Source organism: Hemiscyllium ocellatum, chromosome 26, assembly GCF_020745735.1.
Source record: "Hemiscyllium ocellatum isolate sHemOce1 chromosome 26, sHemOce1.pat.X.cur, whole genome shotgun sequence".
Lineage (NCBI taxonomy): Eukaryota > Metazoa > Chordata > Chondrichthyes > Orectolobiformes > Hemiscylliidae > Hemiscyllium > Hemiscyllium ocellatum.
In genome coordinates, this window is record NC_083426.1 from 48,092,802 (window position 1) to 48,113,580 (window position 20,779).

Genomic DNA, 20,779 nt, shown 5'->3' on the forward strand with positions numbered 1-20,779 from the left:
TTGAGTAATAATGTTTTTGAATTTATATGGAGATATAAGAACAAAATGAAGTTTATTAGCTATACTAAGGTTTACTAACTGAAATAAATAAGCCAAAAAAGACATAATAATGATGGCAGGGCAGGTATGTGTTCTAGCTGTAGTATGTGGGAGATGATACATGCCAGTGAAACATTTGAAACAGAGAAGGTGCTGAGGAAAGCTGATGGGGCAGTTTTGTTTATTAAAGGTATCATTAAAGCAGTAGTGAGCAATGACCTTCATTTGAAGGAGCAAGATGTAGAATCAGGTTGAGTCGAGATAAGAAACAGGAAAGGTAAGAAATCACCTGTGGGAGAAGTGTAAACCGCCTAAGGATAAGAGCAAAGAACAAAGGACAAAGAAAATTACAGCTCAGGAACAGGCCATTCAGCCCTCCAGGCCTGTGCTGATCCAGATCCTCTATCTAAACCTGCTGTCTATTTTCCAAGAATCTGTATCACTCTGCTCCCTGCCCATTCCTGTACCTGTCTAGCTACATCTTAAATGACGCTACTGTGCCCACCTCTACCACCTCTGTTGGCAACGCGTTCCAGGCATCCACCACCCTCTGCATAAAGAACTTTCCAGGCATATCTCCTGAACTTTTTCCCTCTCACTTTGAACTCATGACCCCAAGCAATTGAGTCCCCACTCTGTGTCGTGATGCCACTAAACACAATGTAAGAAAGAAATAAATGGGATTGTAAGGAAAATGCTACAATAAATGTGAGTGAGTTGAATTTACATGTGGATTGAATGAGTCAGCTTGGTAAAGATAGCCTGGAAAATATCTTCATAGAATGTCTCCAGAACTCTTAGGAAGAGTTGGATGATTTCTGTTTGCAGGGTCTGGGTGCTTCTCATTGTTGCCCTGGCTTTTATAGTGTTTTCACACTCTACAGTTCACTAAAGGGAATGTTGTCAGGCAGAATTTCCTTAACTCAAAAGATTCATGATGCTGCTCACTCCAGACTTCTCATCCTCACTGCTCCCAAAAGCAACACTGTATTGCACTGCTCAAAATATGTAGCACTTCATTTGTAAGTTGCAAAACTCTCCTGGCATTTCAGCTACATAGCAGTCCAACTTCCATTTCACTTTATAGTTCCAAAAATATGTGGTCTGTTACAAAAGGTTACTACGCAGATAAGAAGACATTGTGTAAGGGGTAACATATTAACATGGACAAAGGATTAGTTAACAGAATCTTTTCTAGGTTAGCAAGCTGTAACTAGTGGAGTGTTATCAAGATTAATGCTGTGCCCTCAACTATTTACAATCTATATCAATGGCTTGGATAAAGGGACCAAGTGTGTAGCAGCTAAATTTGCTGGTGACAATAAGGTAGGTAGGAAAATAACATTTCATGAAAAGGTAGAGAAACCACAAAGAGAAATAATATAAAGTGAGTGAACAACAATTGTCAGAATAACTATGATGTGAGAAAATGCAAACTTGTCCATGCTGTTAGAAAGAATAGAAAAGTGATATGTGTTTAAATGATGGTACAGAGGGATCTGGGTGTCCAGGTGCATGGATCACAAAAAAAGTGGTATGCAGGTACAGCAAGTAATTATGAAGGCAAATGGAATTTGTGCAATTATTGCAAGGGGAATAGAACATAAACTTTGGAAAATTTTACTATACAGGGTCTTCATGAGATCACATGAATATTGTGACAATTTTGGTTCCCTTACTTGAAGTTGAAAAAACATGTAATTGAATGAGAAGCTTCTTGGTGAAAATACATTGGAATTACTCCTGGGGTGAAGGGCTTATCTTATGAAGCATTGTTGAACAGGTTTGGCTGTATCCTTGGAGGTCAGAAGAATGAATAATGCTCTAATTGAAACTCATAAGATACTGAAGGGACTTGATAGTATGGATATCCGGGAACATAGTGTAAGAACAAAAAGTCTTCCTTTTAAACTAGATAAGGGGGATTTCTTTTCTATCAGCTAGTTATTGTATGTCCAGTCATTGTCCACAGAAAGCAATGGAAGCTGGATCATTGAATTGATTCAAGGCAGATTTAGGTAGATTTTTGATGGACAAGGGTTAAGATTTGTTGGGCAGCTGGGAAGTGGAGCTAAGATCACAACCAGATCTTACCGAATAGTGGAATATGTTCAAAAAGCCAAATGAATCAATGCTGTTCCCAAATCCTATATTCATATACTCATGGCATTGTATGACACAGTATATTTTGTCTGATGTCAACAGCTCAGCTTCAGAATGTATTCATTAACCCACTTTTGTGTCTTCAGGGTTCATGAACAAGGAGCCAGGATGAAAAAAAACATATGGAAAAAAAGGAAATGTCATAAATGTAGGAAAATAAATTCAAATGCACCAGATTTCTTACCTCAGCTTAATGTTAATTCAAAGAATACAAACGTTTAAAGAAATTGTGGTGTACTACACTTTCTGCCACTAAACATTGTGAATCTTCATACCGCTCTGAATGAGATTATCTATCATGTAAATAGAACAGAGGTGTCTACAAATTACATTAACATGCTAATATTTTTGGATAGAAACTCTTCACGGTCTTTAGAGGGAATTCACAGTCTTGGAAAGTAGAAGACTTGAGTCCATGTGTTAGAAATGGAGGGACTATTCTGGAAATTGTTTCCAGTTGGGCAGTAAGTGGCTGACAATGAAGCAAAGTCTGTTGCTCCACTCCTGTACATTGATATTTTCCCACTCAAAGCTTTAGTCAGTTCATTTCCTGCAACTGCAACAAGAAAGTGTTGTGACAAGCTTCGAACCAGGCTCAGCACCATGTCAAAACTCCAGATTGGAGCACTGTGGTCAGAGATGTGGAAACACTGAGCTTTGACTGTGACCTCTGGATTGTGACATCTCCTAATGTCCTCTATCGTTCCGAGAATTACATCTTTTACTCAAACTTACCAATCTGGGATTTGCTCAAACTTTTGGCTGGGATTTCATGTTTGGCATTAACACTATTTGAAGAATATTGTTTAAAGTCTTCTATTGAACTGCTTGTTTGTCTTTACCTAAATGAACAGGTATTTTAAAAATGGAAATTAAAAATAGAGCAGTTGAAGATAAACATAATTTGGGGATCTCTGTGACCTAGCTATGGACAGCAATGATGAGCCAGTCTGTTTGATTTATTCTCTAGGGACTGCCCTTTCTTTGACCCAGGAGGGGGCTGTGTGGGAAGCTAGTTAGTGAGATAGGCCACTAGTGCTGTTCTGCAGAATGTCTGGAGCCAGAGTGTTTGCAAAGAGCCTCTGATAAATAGGCAAAACAGGCCTTGCTTGCTCCAGCTGGACTTCAGTGACGCTCAGAGATCATTGAATCCTCATGTAATAACTCAGCTAGAAGAGACTCCCTGTGCTTCACCAAATACTGGTAAGCAGAATTTAAAATCTATCCTTTTATTTTATTTCTGGTAACTTTTTTAAAAATACATTTACGCTGTTATAACTCCAAAAATATCCAACTTAGTTAACTCACTGAATTTCTGACATAAAAATAACTTTAACTAAAGATGTGAATATGAGCAAATAATTAACAGCAATGGAATGAATTGAAGTTGTATATTATTCAGCAAGTGACATGAGATAACAACAATCTGATATATAGAATTATCTCTGTAACAAAACTGTTAAGCATATTGGGTCTGCCTCTTCTTTATATTTTTTATATTTGATTACATGTCCGTTAGATTGAACAACATTCTCAACATTAGAGCAGTGACTATGATTCACGAAAAGTTCTTAATTGGTTATAAATGCTTTGGGACACTAAAGGGCACTAATTTAAATGCACGTTTGTTTAAAAATTGCATATTACCATAAACTTGTGCAGTTGTCATGATCTGTTAACAAATACTGGTGCAGTCTTCGATACGATATAACATGAAGTGTTGTCTTTGGAATTTGTCACCATGTTGAAATTATGATTGGTGACTACTAGGAGTCAAATGTTCATCAGATATTCAGTTGTCCTGTACATTGATGCAGAATATTAACTCAAACTGTGAAGTCTTACAAAGATATTAAATTTCTACTAACTCCTCAACAATCATACCTGTGGCTGTAAATTAATCAATAGTTTATTTTTCTGGTTGTAACCTAAATACAAATATTACTGGACAAAGTGTTTTGATGTAATGAGAATATGAGATATCTTGACTATGAGAGCTGCCATGTACACAAGAAGACTATAATGTAGTGTAAATATCTATTAATTATCCCACAATTGACATCAAACACATAGGATATCCAACAGTGAATTTAGAAACCATAATACAGTTCAAAGAATTATTTGTTATTAGAATACAAACTGTATCAGATTGTTGCTACTGTGCTGTTTTGTGAAATGTCACCATTGTTTATAATGTACTGGTGAAAAGACACGTAAACTGATAAAGTACCCTCAAAATCTCAAAGTTTCTTGTTCATTATAATGTGACTAAGTCCATAGGCACAGCAAAAAACCTTATCTAACTCAACAAGTGAAGCTTTGTTTAGTTATTGAGAAATCTTGATTATGGGCCAAAGCCTGTAACGCAGGACTCCACCAAGGTTGAAGCCAGTGGAACAAATAAATTGATAATTGATGACTTGGTGGCAATATGCTTGATTTTTTAAAAGCCTTCATTGAATACAAAAAGAAGAGACTGGGGTAGATTTCAGATGATTCAGAATTTTTTAGATCTTGAAAGATGCTCTAATTTCCTTGGTTTTAAAACAGTAAAAATGTCGTTTGAAAGCTGTACACTGAAATAACTCCAGATCCTGTTACCAAGTCACCTTTTATTTCCAGGTGCACAGTACTTGACATTGGTCCTCAGACCCAACTCTCAGAGTGAACAGAATGTCTGATACTTCTGTTTATACCTGTCAGCCAGGGCTCCCTAATTGGACCAGATTAACAACCCCAATGAGGCAACTCATATATTATGAGGTCTACCTAGCTGACCTCATTACAATCACCCCCTCTTAGTCTGGGGGTGTCGGCCAGTTCTTTGTCTTGTACCTTTTCTGGAGCATTTTTGCACTGGCTACGTTCCTCTGACTTTGCTTCGGAAACTGGTGGCATGTAATCAGACTGTAGCCTGGCTCTTGCTCCTGGAGCATCCCAGGAGAAGTTCATCTTCTTTCAGGCGGTAAAGGCATCAGGGTTCCAATATCTGCCATGTCCATCTCAGACTCTGAGATTTCTTTGATGAGAGACAGAGGGGAGAACCCAAAGTTTCCAACAGCCTTTCTGGCCATTCTGAGGGGCTGGGTACATTTCACTGCTGTTTCGTTTGCGAGTTTGCATCTTTCATGTGGTCCAGGTGCTTGTTCGGGTTCGCCTACCAACCCATACTTCATACATCAGAGGACCTGACTTTGCATCAACCGTGCCTCTTACCCATGCAGGGCCATTTCCATGCTTTCGGCACCAAGCTTTGTCCCCTCAAGTAATCAGTCTCTCTCACTTAGAGGAGTCTTGTGTCTGGCATTGGCATTCCAGATGCCATTTCACCTTCCCTCCCAAATCATGGGAAGACCCAATGCACAGACTTTTCTCCATAAGCAACTCTGCTGGAGCTATCCCTGTAGTAGCATGAGGGGTGATGCGAAATCAAATAGGAACTGAGACAGTCTGGTTTCAAGTGAAGCTATAGGCTGTTTCTATAATCCTGCCCTCAAAGTTTGGACTGCTGTTACTGCCAGACCATTGGATGGTAGGGAGCTGTCCTTGTATGTCAAATCTATTTGACTTTTGGAAATACACAAATTCCCTGCAGATAAACGATGGCCCATTGTCTGTGATCAACACTTACAGGAGCCTGTGTACTGCAAAAGATGCTCGTAATGTTTCTGTTGTTGTCCCTGTGTTTGACGAGTTAACACTATGTATGACCAACCACTTCGAGTGGGCATCACAATGACTATGGAAGAGCCTGCATAGTCGAGTCCAAGGCTTACCTTGCCATTCCCATGAATGTAGGGGAGCTGCCGGCAGTCATTTTTGTCTTTGTTGAGACTCTGGTCCCTGCCCCAGCAACATGGCTGCATCCAAATAAAACCTCTTGCCAACATCCTCATTTTGCACACCCCTGGACGACCCTGATGGAGTTTAGCCGGTATCCGGCAATGACTTTCACTCAGGACAATCACTCTTGCTCCCCATAATAATATGCTGTCCTCTACTGTGATCCAGTCACTCCGGGTCCAGAAAGGTTTCAGTTCTGTTTGTGATGGCCCTTTTGTTTCCACCATCACCACTAACTGTTTCAGTTTTGCCAGGCCAAGAGTTTTTTGTGTCCACGGTCTGATATTGTCAGTGGTGACAGGATGGGTGTCCAGAAAGTTTACAACCAGAACAGACTGTTCCAATGGCGGTACCACCAGTGGTGTATCTATGAGTGTGAGGTGGCTCAAGGCATCTGCATTTGTTATTGGCTTCCCAGACGGTGTTCCAACTTGTAATTGTACGCACATAGAATGAGAACCCATTGCTGAAGTATATCTGAAACTTAGGGGAGGGAGGAAGGGTTGGCAAGTCCTTATCCTCTTTGAATAGCCCTAGCAGGGGTTTGTGGTCTGGTGGCATGCCTGCAATATACATTTTTCCCTTCTAAGGTGTATGCCCACCTTGGAGAAATGTCTAAGGACTTTGTCCAAATTCTTTTTTGGTCTTCCCTGTCATTGGTGCGTCATTCAGATAAGTGGTGACCTGTAGTAGACCTTGTAAAATGTAGTCCATCATCCACTGAAAACTGGCACAGGCTGATGACACCCCAAGCGGCAGTCTTGAATATTGGTACAAATCCTGATGGGTATTAATTGCAGAATATTTTGAGGAACAATTACAGGTCCACCTCATATCCAGCTTCATGGAGGACAGCATGAAGGAAATTAAGGATATTTAAAGAAAAACATACAACATGACAAAGATTAGTGATAAATCAATTAGTGGGAAAGATTTTTAAAAAACAAATGACCAAAAAAAGGGAGAAAATAAAATTTGAAGGTAAGTCAACACGTAATATCAAGAAAGATAGCAAGAGTTTCTTTAAGTATATATAATGGAAGAGAGGAACTATAGTGAACATAGGTCCCATAGAGAATGAAGCTGGGGTAATCATAATGGGGAAACAGGAAGTGGCAGAGGAGCTGAATAAATATCTTGAATCAGTTTTCACATGGAAAGCATGGAGTCTATTCCAAAAATAATAAATAATCAAGAGAAATAATGGGGAGAGAATTTGGAAATCCTTGTGCAAGAAACACAAAAAGCTAGCATCATCAAGAAACAGGGAAGGTAAATGGAATTTTAGCCTTTATTTCAAATAGAATGAAGTATAAAAATAGGGAAGTCTTGTTAAAACTTGTTACAAGACATTTGTCAGACCATAGCTTGAATATTGTCAGCAGTTTTGGTTTGCTTATCGAAGGAAAGATATCCTGGCACTGGGGAGCAGTCCAGAGAAGACCATGTAGGCTGACCCTAGATATGGAGGGAATTTTCTCTTGAGAAGAGGTTGAGTACTTTGGAGTTTGAAAAAATGAGAGTTGATCTTATTGAAACATATAAGATTAGCCAGTTTTGCAAAGATTTGTAACTCAGGTTGAGGTTCTGGATGTAGGTTTGCTCACTGAGTATATTGAGAGCTGAGATAGATTGTTAGTCAGTAGGGGAATCAAGGATCAGGGGAAAAGGTAGGCAAGTGGACTTGAGGATTATCAGAATCAAAAAGAGTAGCACTGGAAAAGCACAGCGGCGCAGGACCCATCTGACAAGCAGGAGAGTCGATGTTTTGGACATAAATACTTCTTCAGGTTTAATTAATTCAAGGTTAATTAACATGATTAACTTCTTTGATGAAATAACAGAAAGGCTCCAATTATTGTTCCTGGGTTAGGGATACAGAAAGGGAGAATCTCAGCTTTAAGTTCCTGACCTTTAAATTGGCCACCTCCAGTTTGAAGTTTTCTTCCAGGGTGCTGAGTTGGACTGGGAGTTGGGTTGGACAAGGAATTGGGCTGGAATGGGAATTGGGCTGGAATGGGAGTAGGGTTGGAAAGGGATATGGGTTGGACTGGGATTTGGATTGAAATGCGATTTGGGTTGACTGGGATTTGGGCTGGACTGGGATTTGGACTGAACTGGGAATGGGTTGGACTGGAATTTGGACTGGACTGGAAGCTGAATTGGACTGGAATTTGGGCTGGATTAGGATTTGGGCTAGACTGGAAGCTTTGTCAGACTGGGACTTGGATTGGACTGGACTGGGAGCTGGGTTGGACTGGGAGCTGGGCTAGCCTAGGATTCATACTGGATTGGGATTTGGGCTGGACTGGGAGTTGGGTTGGACAATACCTGGGAATTTAGCCCTGCAACATTGTTCCACCATTTAATAGATCAGGCTAATCTGTCTCTGTTTCAAATTCCACAGTTCTGTCTACACTTCAATTCCCTTGCCCAAGGAAAGCTTATCATTTGACAAAATAACACACATTTGATTTGATGACAAAACTGAAGCTCGGACAGCAATAGGACATATACAACATTGGCTCGAGGATAAAATCCAGAGTCAAGGCTGACTGTTAGAACATAGAACATAGAACAATACAGCGCAGAACAGGCCCATCAGCTCTCGATGTTGCACCAACCTGTGAACTATTCTCAGCTCGACCCCCTACGCTATCCCAAAATCATCCATGTGTTTATCTTAGGATTGGTTAAATCTCCCTAATGTGACTGAGTTGACTACATTAGCAGGAAGGGCATTCCACGCCCTTACCACTCTCTACGTAAAGAACCTGCCTCTGACATCTGTCTTAAATCTATCCCCCCACAATTTGTAATTATGCCCCCTCATACACACTGACATCATCATCCTAGGAAAAAGACTTTCACTATCTACCCTACCTAATCCTCTGATCATCTTGTATGTCTCTACCAAATCCCCTCTTAGCTTCTTCTTGCCAATGAGAACAGGTTCAAGTCTCTCAGCCTTTCCTCATAAGACCTTCACTCCAGACCAGGCAACAGTCTGGAAAATCTCCTCTGCACCTTTTCCAATGCTTCCACATTCTTCCCGAAATATGGCGACCAGAAATCTACATAATATTCCAAGTGTGGCCACACCAGTGTTTTGTATAGTTGTGGCATGATATTGTGGCTCCGGAACTCAATCCTTCTATGAATGAAACCTAACACACCGTATGCCTTCTTAACAGCACTATCCACCTGGGTGGCAACTTTCAGGGATCTAGGTACATAGACTCCAAGATCCCTCTGCATCCACACTACCAAGAATCTTTCCATTGACCCAGTACTCTGCCTTCCTGTTATTCTTCCCAAAGTGCACCAGCTCACATTTAGCTTCATTGAACTCCATTTGCCACCTCTCAGCCCAATTCTGCATTTTATCCAATTCCCCCTGCATCCTGTAATATTCTTTCACACTGTCCACTGCTCCACCGACTTTAGTGTCATCTGCAAATTTACTAATCCATCCACCTTTGCCTGAGTCTAAGTCATTTATAAAAATGACAAACACCAGTGGTCCCAAAACAGATCCTTGTGGTACACCACTGTAACCGGACTCTAGGCTGAATATTTTTCATCAACCACCACTCACCGCCTTCTTTCAGAAAGCCAGTTTCTAATCCAAACTGCTAAATCACCCTCAATTCCATGCCTCTGCATTTTCTCCAACAGCTTACCACGTGGAACCTTATCAAAGGCTTTACTGAAGTCCATGTATACCATATCAACTGACCTACCCTCATCTACATGCTTTGTCACCTTCTCAAAAAACTCAATGAGGTTTGTGAGACATGACCTGCCCTTGACGAAATCATGTTGACTGTCTCCAATCAAATTGTTGTTTGCTGGATTATTATAAATCTTTTCTCTCATAAACCTTTCTAAAACCTTTCCTACAACAGAAGTAAGGCTCACTGGTCTATAATTACCTGGGTAATCTCTACTGTCCTTCTTGAACAAGGGCACAACATTTGCAATCCTTCAGTCCTCAGGTACCAAACTTGTAGACAATGATGACTCAAATATCAAAGCCAAAGGTTCTGCTATCTCCTCCCTCGCTTCCCAGAGAATCCTCAGATAATATCACATAGCTCATTCTTCTCCTCTACAATATTCTCCTTTTCCTGAGTGAAAACCAATGAGAAATGTTTGTTAGCACCTCTCCGATCTCCACAGGGTCCACACTCAACTTCCCACTTCCGTCTTTGATTGGCCCTATTTCTACCCTAGTCATCCTTTTATTCCTCACATAACTATAGAAAGCTTTAGGGTTCTCCTTTATTCTATTTGCTGAAGACTGCTCATGTCCTATCTTTGCTCTTCTTAACTCTCTCTTTAAATCCTTCCTAGCTGATCTGTAACTCTCCATCGCCTCATCTGAACCATCTTGCCTCATCAGCACATAAGCCTCCTTCTTCTGCTTAACAAGTGATTCAATTTCTGTACTAAACCACGGTTCCCTTACCTTATCACTTACTCCCTGACAGGGACATACCTATCAAGGACATGCATTATCTGTTGCTTAAACCAGCTCCACATTTCCATTGCCTTCATCCCCTTTATTTGCTACCCCATTCTATGCATCCTAATTCTTGCCTAATCGCATTATAATTGCTCTTGTCCTACCCATAACTCTTGGCCTGGGGCATGTACCCTTTCCACAGCTAAGCTAAACATAACTGAATTATGGTCACTCTCTCCAAACTGCTCACCTACAACTAAATCAAACATCTGGCCTGGTTCATCACCAAACACCAGATTCAGTGTGGCCTCCCCTCTTGTTGGCCCTTTGACATACTTTGTCAGGAACCCCTCCTGTACACATTGGACAAAAACTGATCCATCCAATGCACTGGAGTAATCGCATTTTCAGTCAATGTTTGGGAAGTTAAAGTCCCCCATAATGACCACCCTGTTCCTTTCACTCCTACCCAGAATAATGTTGCCAATCCTCTCTTCCACTTCCCTGGAATTCTGCGGAGGCCTATAAAAACTCCAAGCAGTGTGACCTTTCCTCTCCTGTTGCTAAACTCAGCCCACACTACCTCAGTAGACGAGTCCTTGTCAAAGGTTCCTGATGAAGGGCTTATGCCCGAAACGTTGAATTTCCTGTTCCTTGGATGCTGCCTGACCTGCTGCGCTTTTCCAGCAACACATTTTCAAATTCTTCCAGAAAGGTTCTTTCAACCACAGTTATACTATCCTTGACTAACAAGGCCACAGCTCTTTTACCGCCTTACTGTTCTTAATGAAAAATCTAAACCCTGAAATTTGCAACATCCATTCCTCACCCTGCTCTATCCATGTCTCCGAAATGGCCACAACATCGAAATCCCAGGTATCTATCCATGCTGCATGCTCATCTACTTTATTTCAGATATTTCTGGCGTTGAAGTAGACACACTTCAAACCAGCCTGCTGTCTGCCAGCACATTCCTGTGACTGTGAAATCCTGTCCCTGTCCTCCCTACTCTACTGTGCACTGCAACTACATCTCAAGTTCCCATCCCCTTGCTGAGCTAGTTTAAACCCACCTGGATAGCACCAGCAAATTTCCCACCAAGGATATTAGTCCCCCTCTCGTTCAAGTGAAGACTGTCCTGTTTGTACTGGTCCCACCTTCCCCAGAATGAACCCCAATTATCCAAGTACGTGAAACCCTCCCTCCTGCATCATAATCTCACTTAATTGAATAGCAGCATTGAAGAGTTGAGTGGCGGTTTGTATGTCTATATGCACTTGAATGGGTCACATTCATAGAAAAGAGCAAAGATTAATTGGAAAGCAAGCACAAGAACACAAAGATAAAAAGAAATCAAAACTAGAGTTATGTATAGGCCTCCAAACAGTTGTCAGGAGCTGGGTCACAAGATTCATCAGGAAATAGAAAAGATGTGTAGGAAAGGCAAAGTTACAGTGATCATGGGGGATTTCAGTATGCAGGTGGATTAGGAAAATCAGGTTGGTAGTGGATTCCAAGAAAAGGAATTTGTGGAACATTTGGAAGATGGCTTTTTGGAGCAGCTTGTGGTGAAGCCCACTAGGAAACAGGCAATACTGGATTTAGTGTGGTGCAATGAAGCAGACTTGATCAGGGAGCTTAAGATGAAAGAACCCTGAGGAGGCAGTGATCATAATATAATTGAATTTAATCTGCAATTTGAGAGGGAGAAGATAGAATCAGATGTAACGGTATTACAGCTGAATAAAAGCAACTACAAAGGCATGAGGGAGGAGTTGGGTAGAACTGACTGGGAGAGAAGCCTAGCAGGAAAGACAGTGGAACAGCAAACACAGGAGTTTCTGGGAGTAATTCAGGAGACACAGCATAGATTCATCTCAAGTAAAAAGAAGCATGGTACAGGGAGGATGAGGTAGCTATGGCAGACTAGGGAAGTTAGGAATAGTGTGAAAGCAAAAGAGAAAGGATATAATGTGGTGAAAGGTAGTTGGAACCCAGAGGATTGGGAAGCTTACAAAGACCAAAAGAGGGCAACTAAACAAGAAATAAGGAGGGAGGAAATTTAATGTGTGGGTAAGCTAGCCAGTAATATTCAGAAAGACTAAGAGTTTATTTAGATATGTAAAAGGCAAAAGAAAGGCAGAAGTGGACATTGGACCACTGGAAAATGACTCTACATTGATGGCAATGGGGAACAGGGAAATGGCTGAGGAAGTGAACAATTACTTCACGTAAGTCTTGATGGTGGAAGACACAAGTAATATTCCAACAATTCAAGAGAGTGATGGAGCAGAGCTGATACCGTGGCCATCACCAAAGAGAAGGTGCTAGAAAAACTGAATGGCCTGAAGGCTAATAAATCATCGGGACCAGATGGACTACACCCCAGACTTCTAAGGGAGATAGCTGAAGAGATAGTCGAGGCATTAGTTGATGATTTTTCAGTAATCACTAGAATCATGGAGGGTCCCAGAGGACTGGAAAATCGCTAAAGTAACACGCCTGTTTAAAAATGGAGTAAGGCAAAAGATGTAAAATTACAGACTGATTGGCCTAACCTTGGTTATGGGTAAGGTCCAGGAACCCCTCATGAAGGATGAGATTTCTGAATACTTGGAAGTGTATGGTAAAATAGGGCAAAGTCAGCATGGTTTCATCAAGGGAATGTCATGCCTGACAAATCTTCTAGAATTCTTTGAGGAAGTAATGGGCAGGTTAGATCAAGGAAAGAGCCAATGCATGTTATCTACCTGGATTTCAAGAAGGCCTTTGACAAAGTGCTGCACAGGATGCTACTGAGTAAGTTAAGAGCCAGTGATGTCAGAGATAACCTAGTGCTGTGAGGCAGCAGTGCTAACCACTGAGTCACCATGCCGCCCTTAATCTAGATGAAGGAACTGAGGGCATTCTGGCTAAGTTTGCAGACAATACAAAGGTAGAGGGACAGCTAATATCGAGGAAGCAGGGAGCCTGCACCTGGATTTGGACAGGTTAGGAGAGTGGGCAAAGAAGTGGGAGATGGAGTCCAGTGTGGAAAAGTGTGAGGTCAAGCACTTTGATAGGAAGAATAGAGGCATGAACTTTTTTCTAAATGGAGAGAAAATTCCAAAGTCTGAAGCGCCAAGAGAATTGGGAGTTCTAGTCCAGGATTCCCTCAAGGTAAATTTGCAGGATGAGTCAGTAGTTAGGAAGGCAAATGTAATGATGGCATTTATTTTGGGAGGACTTGAATATAAAAGTAGGCATGTATTTCCGAGGCACTATAAGGCTCTGGTCAGACCACATTTGGAGTATTGCGTACAGTTTTGGGCCCCATATCTCAGGAAGGATGTACCGACCCTGGAGCATGTTCAGAGGAGGTTCACGAGAATGGTTCCAGGGATTAAAAGCTTAACATATAAGGAACATTTGAGGATTCTGGGTCTATACTCGATGGAGTTTAGAAGGATGAGGGGGAATCTAATTGAAATATATAGAATACTGAATGGCTTGGACAGAGTGGATGATAGGAAGATGTTGCTATTGGTAGGAGAAACTAGGACCCGAATGTACAGCCTTAGATTAAAGGGAACACCTTTTAGAATAGTGATAAGGAGGAACTTCTTCAGCCAGAGAATGAGGAATTTATGGACTTCATTTCCACAGAAGGCTGTAGAGGCCAGGTTTTTGAGTATATTTAAGACTGAGTTGGATAGGTTCTTGAGTATCAAGGGGATAAAGGGTTATGGGGAGAAAATGGGAGAATGGGGTTGATAAACTTATTAGCCATGGCATAGCAGACTCAATTAGCTGAATGGCCTAAACCCTGCTCCTACATCTTATGGTCTTATGGTCATATGATCTGCTGAAAGGACGTCTACCATGTTGTATCATTCTAGGATTGAAATTACTTGATACCATAAGGAGTATGTTTTGTGTGATAGGTGGACAATCGTTTCACAGCTACAGCATAAAAGTGAACAACACAACATGTAATGTAAAAGATAGATGATGCAAAATAAGTAAGATGTAACAAAAGATGTAAAGCTCTGAGTTTCAGAATACATGGAGTATAGCAATTATTATTACAGCGTAAAGTGCATTATAACCTGTAGGAGAATTGAGCCCAATGGATCAGAGATCGCAAACGAAGATCGTAGTGAAATTAACAAGCGGTTTATTACACGAAGCGATATCACGGGAGAGAAATTAACCCAAGCTGACGCAGAACTGATTCTCTGCACAGATGACAAATTGCTCTTCCCTGAACAGAAAGTGGATGTATATTTTTATAAGGATACAACACAAAAGCGATAATTGTAAAGCAGTTACAATACAATGGTGAAAATTGTAAAGAGATTAAAACAAGAATAAACAAGATGGAAATCAATCAAGCGTCCAGCACTAGCAATTCATTTTTAATTGACACAAGAGATTCCAGCCATCTCTGTGAGTGGGTGAGAACGTCTTCTGGACAATTCTTTATTGTATTTCCAGTCCACACAGATATGTGCAAATGTTCCTTCTCCTGGCATCCAGGTGTGTCCATTGTGTTCCTCCTGTGAGCGAAATCTTCCAGGGCCTCTCAGTCTGCCTGTTTGTTTATGCTGTATGGGTTTCAATGGGAAATGAGCCTGCCCTTAGGGTATTGGGACTGCAGTTCTAATCGGGCTGGGAGCTGATTGTGAAAAGCTATTTTAGGGAGTGTATTCACTGCTCTAGGAATGGGCTTGGACATTCTGGTTTTTATGTTAGCCTGTTTGGTCAAGACTGGAGCACTCTGGGTAGTTTCTGTATATGTTGTCAGGCTTGATTTCTGTGTTTTTGCAGGCCAGCTTCTGTTTTTTTATGTTGCCATGCTGTGGGTGAGCAGGGTAGCAGATCTTTTTCCGACATAACCACAAACCAAATATATATTAATGCCAGTCTCAGTTAAGCCAGCATTAAATATGCACAAGCGAAAGTGAGGACTGCAGATGCTGGAGATCAGAGTCTAGATTAAAGTGGTGCTGGAAAAGCACAGCAGGTCGGGCAGCATCTGAGGAACAGGAAAATCAACGTTTCGAGCAAAAAACCTTCATCAGGAACTCTAATCATGAAATATGCCTAACCTGGGTGCTGCATTGTAAATTTGATAACTCAGCAGGTCGGAACCCTTTCATGTTATAATTCCCCCAATTGATATCTGCTATCTCCTTTCTACAGAGTCCAGGCCAAGTTCATAAGTTAGATCAGAGTTTAACGGAATATCTTTAACAAAAACATAAACATGCATTGATTTATCTAGTGAAATGGAAAAAGTTGTATTTACATAAAGTCTTTTACAAGGACTTCTGAAAGCATTTTACATTAAGTTCTGAGAAAGGGTCACCTAACCCATAATGTTAACTTTGATTTCTTTTCACAGATGCTGCCAGACCTGCTGAGTTTTTCCAGCAACTTCTGTTTTTGTACATGAAGTACTATTTGATTTGGGCTTACTGTTACAATGTAGGAAAGGTGGAAAGTCATTTTCTTGTGTGAAGGTCCCACAAACGACAATGTGATAACAAAACATTTTTTGAGTGAGGTATAGATATTGGGCAGCACACAGTGCACTGGTTCCTCTTCGTGCCAATGCTGTAAGATCCTTCATGTCCAGCCAAGAAGGTTTTCAGGACAACAGTTTATCATTTTGCCTGATAAACAGCACTACTCAGAATGCAGCATACCCCAGTGCTATACTGAACTGTTGTAGGCATCACTGAAATCAGAACTCCAAGTTGGTAGATGAGTTGACATGTTGGTAGATGAGGTTAAATGCAGAGAAGTGCAAGATTCTACACACATAATGAAGAATATTGAAAGACAACATAAAATAGGGAGTACAGTTCCAATGGGATGCAGGAGACAGTCATATGTGTGTATTTGTGCACAAATCATTAAAGACAAATTGAAAAAGCAGTTAATAAAGCATACAGTGTCTCAGCTTTATTAATAGCAGCACAGAATACAAAAGTGATGGAGTGATGTTGAACTTGTATAAAACACTTGTTAGACTTCAGCTGGAGTATTCTGTACAGGTTCCAAAGAACGGCTCCAGGAAGGAGACATTTCAGTTAGGGGACTGATTGAAGAAATTGGGACTTTGGAGTCTGGTCTTCTTCTTGCAGTGAAGAAGACTAAAAAGAGATTGGATAGAGATTTACAAAATCATGAGTGGGTTGGCTGGAGTAGACAGAGAGAAGCTGTTCTTGCTTGAAAGAACAAAATGTGAGGGTATAGATTTAAAGTGATGTGCAACAGACTTAAGGGTGAAATGAGAAAATGTTTTTTCATACAGCGAGGAGTTAACACATGGAATGCACTACCTGGAAATATGATGGAGGTAGCTTTAATTGAGGCATTAAAAGGGCATTAGATGATCATTTGGATAGAAATGGTTTGCATAGATATTGGGGAAAAGCAGGACATTGGTGATTGGCACTGGTGCTCATTTAAACAGCTGATATAGGATCTGCAATGGGCTGAATGGCCTCCAGCTGTGCTGTAACAATTCTGTTGTTTTGTGATTCTGTAAAAAGAGTCTACATTGGTGGAGGTGACCAGGAATCGGTTAAATGGTGGTCTGCAGTGATTGTGCATTTAATGTGGAGTCTGGGAAAGACCCTAGCATCTCCCCACTTCACAACAATATAAGTAGGAAAATTCAAACTAATCTTTCTGGTTGCAGCCTCCAGCAATCTGCTACAAGGCAGCACACTAGATTGTTGAGTGTTAGAAGAAATAGATTTGCAATGTAAATGGTATATATATATATATATATATATATATATATATACTATATAATAGAATAGCCTTTATTGTTACGTGCACTCGAATGAGTGAAACAAGAAGTTTATAATGTCGCCTCTCAGCGTCAGCTAAGGTACAGAGTCCCCAGGTATAGGTACTTTATACCTGGGTTCGCAGCATTGAAATAGCATATGAGAATACAGAGTATAAAAATCCAGGATGAGAATAAAAATTGTCCAGGAGAAAGTGAGGACTACAGATGCTGGAGATCAGAGCTGAAAATGTGTTGCTGGAAAAGTGCAGCAGGTCAGGCAGCATCCAAGGAACAGGAGGATCAACGTTTCGGGCATGAGCCATTCTTCAGGAATTCCTGAAGAAGGGCTTATGCCCGAAATGTCAATTGTCCTGCTCCTTGCATGCTGCCTGACCTACTGCGCTTTTCCAGCAACACATTTTCAGCACCAAAAATTGTCCATAAAGTACTCAAGTTATAGTCCTTTTCCAACATGTGTCTGTGCCCCCAAGCTTCAGAACACAAGGCCACGCTGACCTCTATCCAGGACTAGCTCTGCTCCCTGCTCTGGGATTCAGCCCCCTCACGCTCTGCTTCTCACTCTGGGACTCTGCTCCCTCTCCCTCTGCTCCTCACTCTGGGATTCTGCCCACTCTCCCTCTGCTCCTCGGTCTGGGACTCAGCCCCCTCTCCCTCTCTCTCTGCTCCCCACTCCGGGACTCTGCCCCCTCTCCCTCTCCTTCTGCTCCCACTCTGGGACTCTGCCCCCTCTCCCTCTCCCTCTGCTCCCTACTCCGGGACTCTGCCCCCTCTCTCTCTCTGCTCCCCACTCCAGGACGCTGCCCCCTCTCCCTCTCTCTCTGCTCCCCACTCCAGGACGCTGCCCCCTCTCCCTCTCCCTCTGCTCCCCACTCCGGGACTCTGCCCTCTCTCCCTCTCCCTCTGCTCCTTGCTCCAGGACTCTGCCCCCTCTGCTCTCTGCTCCCCACTCCGGGACTCTGCCCCGTCTCCCCCTCCCTCTGCTCCCCACTCCGGGACTCTGCCCCCTCTCCCTCTGCTCCCCACTCCGGACTCTGCCCCCTCTCCCTCTGCTCCCCATTCCAGGACTCTGCCCTCTCTCCCTCTCCCTCTGTTCCCGCTCCAGGACTCTGCCCCCTCTCCCTCTGCTCCTCGCTCTGGGACTCTGCCCCCTCTGCTCTCTGCTCCCCGCTCCCCGCTCCGGGACTCTGCCCCCTCTCCCTCTTCTCCTCACTCCGGGACTCTGCCCCCTCTTCCTCTGCTCCTTGCTCCGGGACTCTGCCCCCTCTCACTCCACTCCCCACTCCAGGACTCAGCCCCCTCTTGCTCTGCTCCCCACTCGAGGAATCAGCTCCCCCTCACTCTGCTCCCTGCTCTGGAACCCACTGCTGCAGATCTACAGGATATTGTTGTTAATCTTAATGCCTGATCTCAAATTGGTTGAGCAATGAGCTTAGTTGGATAATATATTCAACGTATTTTCTGGCTGATACCAATTGTTACAGTTAACCTGAGAATGTAACTTTGAAAAGAAAAGTTTGTGATTTATATATGAAAGAAGTGAAACTATCATGGTCATTCTAACAGATGAAAGACTCAACAAATAGTCAAGGCATTTTTCAATGTATAATTTCAGTTACATCACACTGTAAATATTTGCTATAAATTCTGTGCCTTACAATTGTGTCCTCCACAATCACCTGAAGAAGGAGCGATGCTTCGAAAGCTAGTACTTCCAATTGAACCTGTTGGAATAGAACCTGGTGTTGTATGATTTTGAACTTTGTACACCCCAGTCCGGCATCTCCAAAGAGACATGGCACCTCCAACCTCAGAAAAAAAACTTTTCTTACTTAATTTGTTTATGGGATGTGGGAATCATTGTCAAGTCCAGTATTTGTTGCCCTTGAACTGCGTGACTTGCAACAGCAGATGCTGGAATCCAAAGTAGACAGGCATGAGGCTAGAAGAACACAGCAGTCCAGGCAGCGTCAGGAGGTGCAGAAGTCGATGTTTCAGGTGCAACCCTTCTTAAGGACTGAGGGTCGGTATGGGGGAGCTGCAGATAAAGGGGATGGTGGGGGCAGGATTGGAAAGTGGGGATAAGTGAACTCAGGTAGAGAGTACAATTTTGTTGGTCAAAGTTAAGAATGAATCTGGTTGGTGGAAGGGAGCAGTGCTGGAGGGTCGGGGCTGGGAAGGGAGTCAGTGATAGGGAGGGAGGTTATTTGAAATTGGAGAACTCAATGTTGAGTCCTCCAGGCTGAGAGCTTTTGGAAAGGGCAGGTAAGAATCAATTGAATTGCTGTGCATCTGGAGCCACATGTAGACTGGAATGGATTAAGATGGCAGATTTCCATCTTTAAAGCACGTCAGTGAAGCAGCAGGGTTTTTACAATACTTGCCACCATTAGATTAACTTTTAACTCTGGATGTTTTTATTAGGATTTGTGCCTGTGCCCTCAGAATATTTGGCTAGGGTTTTCGATGACTAACCCAGTAATATAACCATCGTGCAAGCACCTCCTCCTCCCACATACCTTTTACTGTGTTTGTTTGATCCTTTTCCATTTAGAACAACACCCATCAAACAACATTGTTACTTTAGTTCATGTTTGGTTCTGTGAACTGTGCAGACTAGTGAATGAATTGAGATGGCCAAACTCTTTATGGTGGATAGGCCACAAAGATCTTCAAGGTGGTAAAAACAATGACTGCAGATGCTGGAAACCAGATTCTGGATTAGTGGTGCTGGAAGAGCACAGCAGTTCAGGCAGCATCCAAGGAGCAGTGAAATCGACGTTTCGGGCAAAAGCCCTTCATCAGGAATAAAGGCCTGAAAGCGTGGAGAGATAAGCTAGGGGAGGGTGGGAGTGGGGAGAGAGTAGCATAGAGTACAATGGGTGAGTGGAGGAGGAGATGAAGGTGATAGGCCAGGGAGGAGAGGGTGGAGTGGATAGGTGGAAAAGGAGCTAGGCAGGTCGGACAAGCTCGGACAAGTCATGGGGACAGTGCTGAGCTGGAAGTTTGAAACTAGGATGAGGTGGGGGAAGGGGAAATGAGGAAGCTGTTGAAGTCCACATTGATGCCCTGGGGTTGAAGTGTTCCGAGGCGGAAAATGAGGCATTCTTCCTCCAGGCATCTGGTGGTGAGGGAGCGGCGGTGAAGGAGGCCCAGGACCTCCATGTCCTCGGCAGAGTGGGAGGGGGAGTTGAAATGTTGGGCCATGGGGCGGTGTGGTTGATTGGTGCTGTTTTGTAGTTTAATTTAAATCCCAAACCTGAGGTAAAAAAAACAATGTTTGTGTGCACTGTATCACCAACCTAATAAATATATGTATATAACATTACAAAATAAGTTGAACTAATCATCCAACTTCTGATTTGTGGGAGATCATGCTACAAGAATTCTGCACAGTGTGTTTCTTTATCCAACAGTCATTAGATTGTTAGCCAGTCAGTGTGAATACTGTGAGATTTATC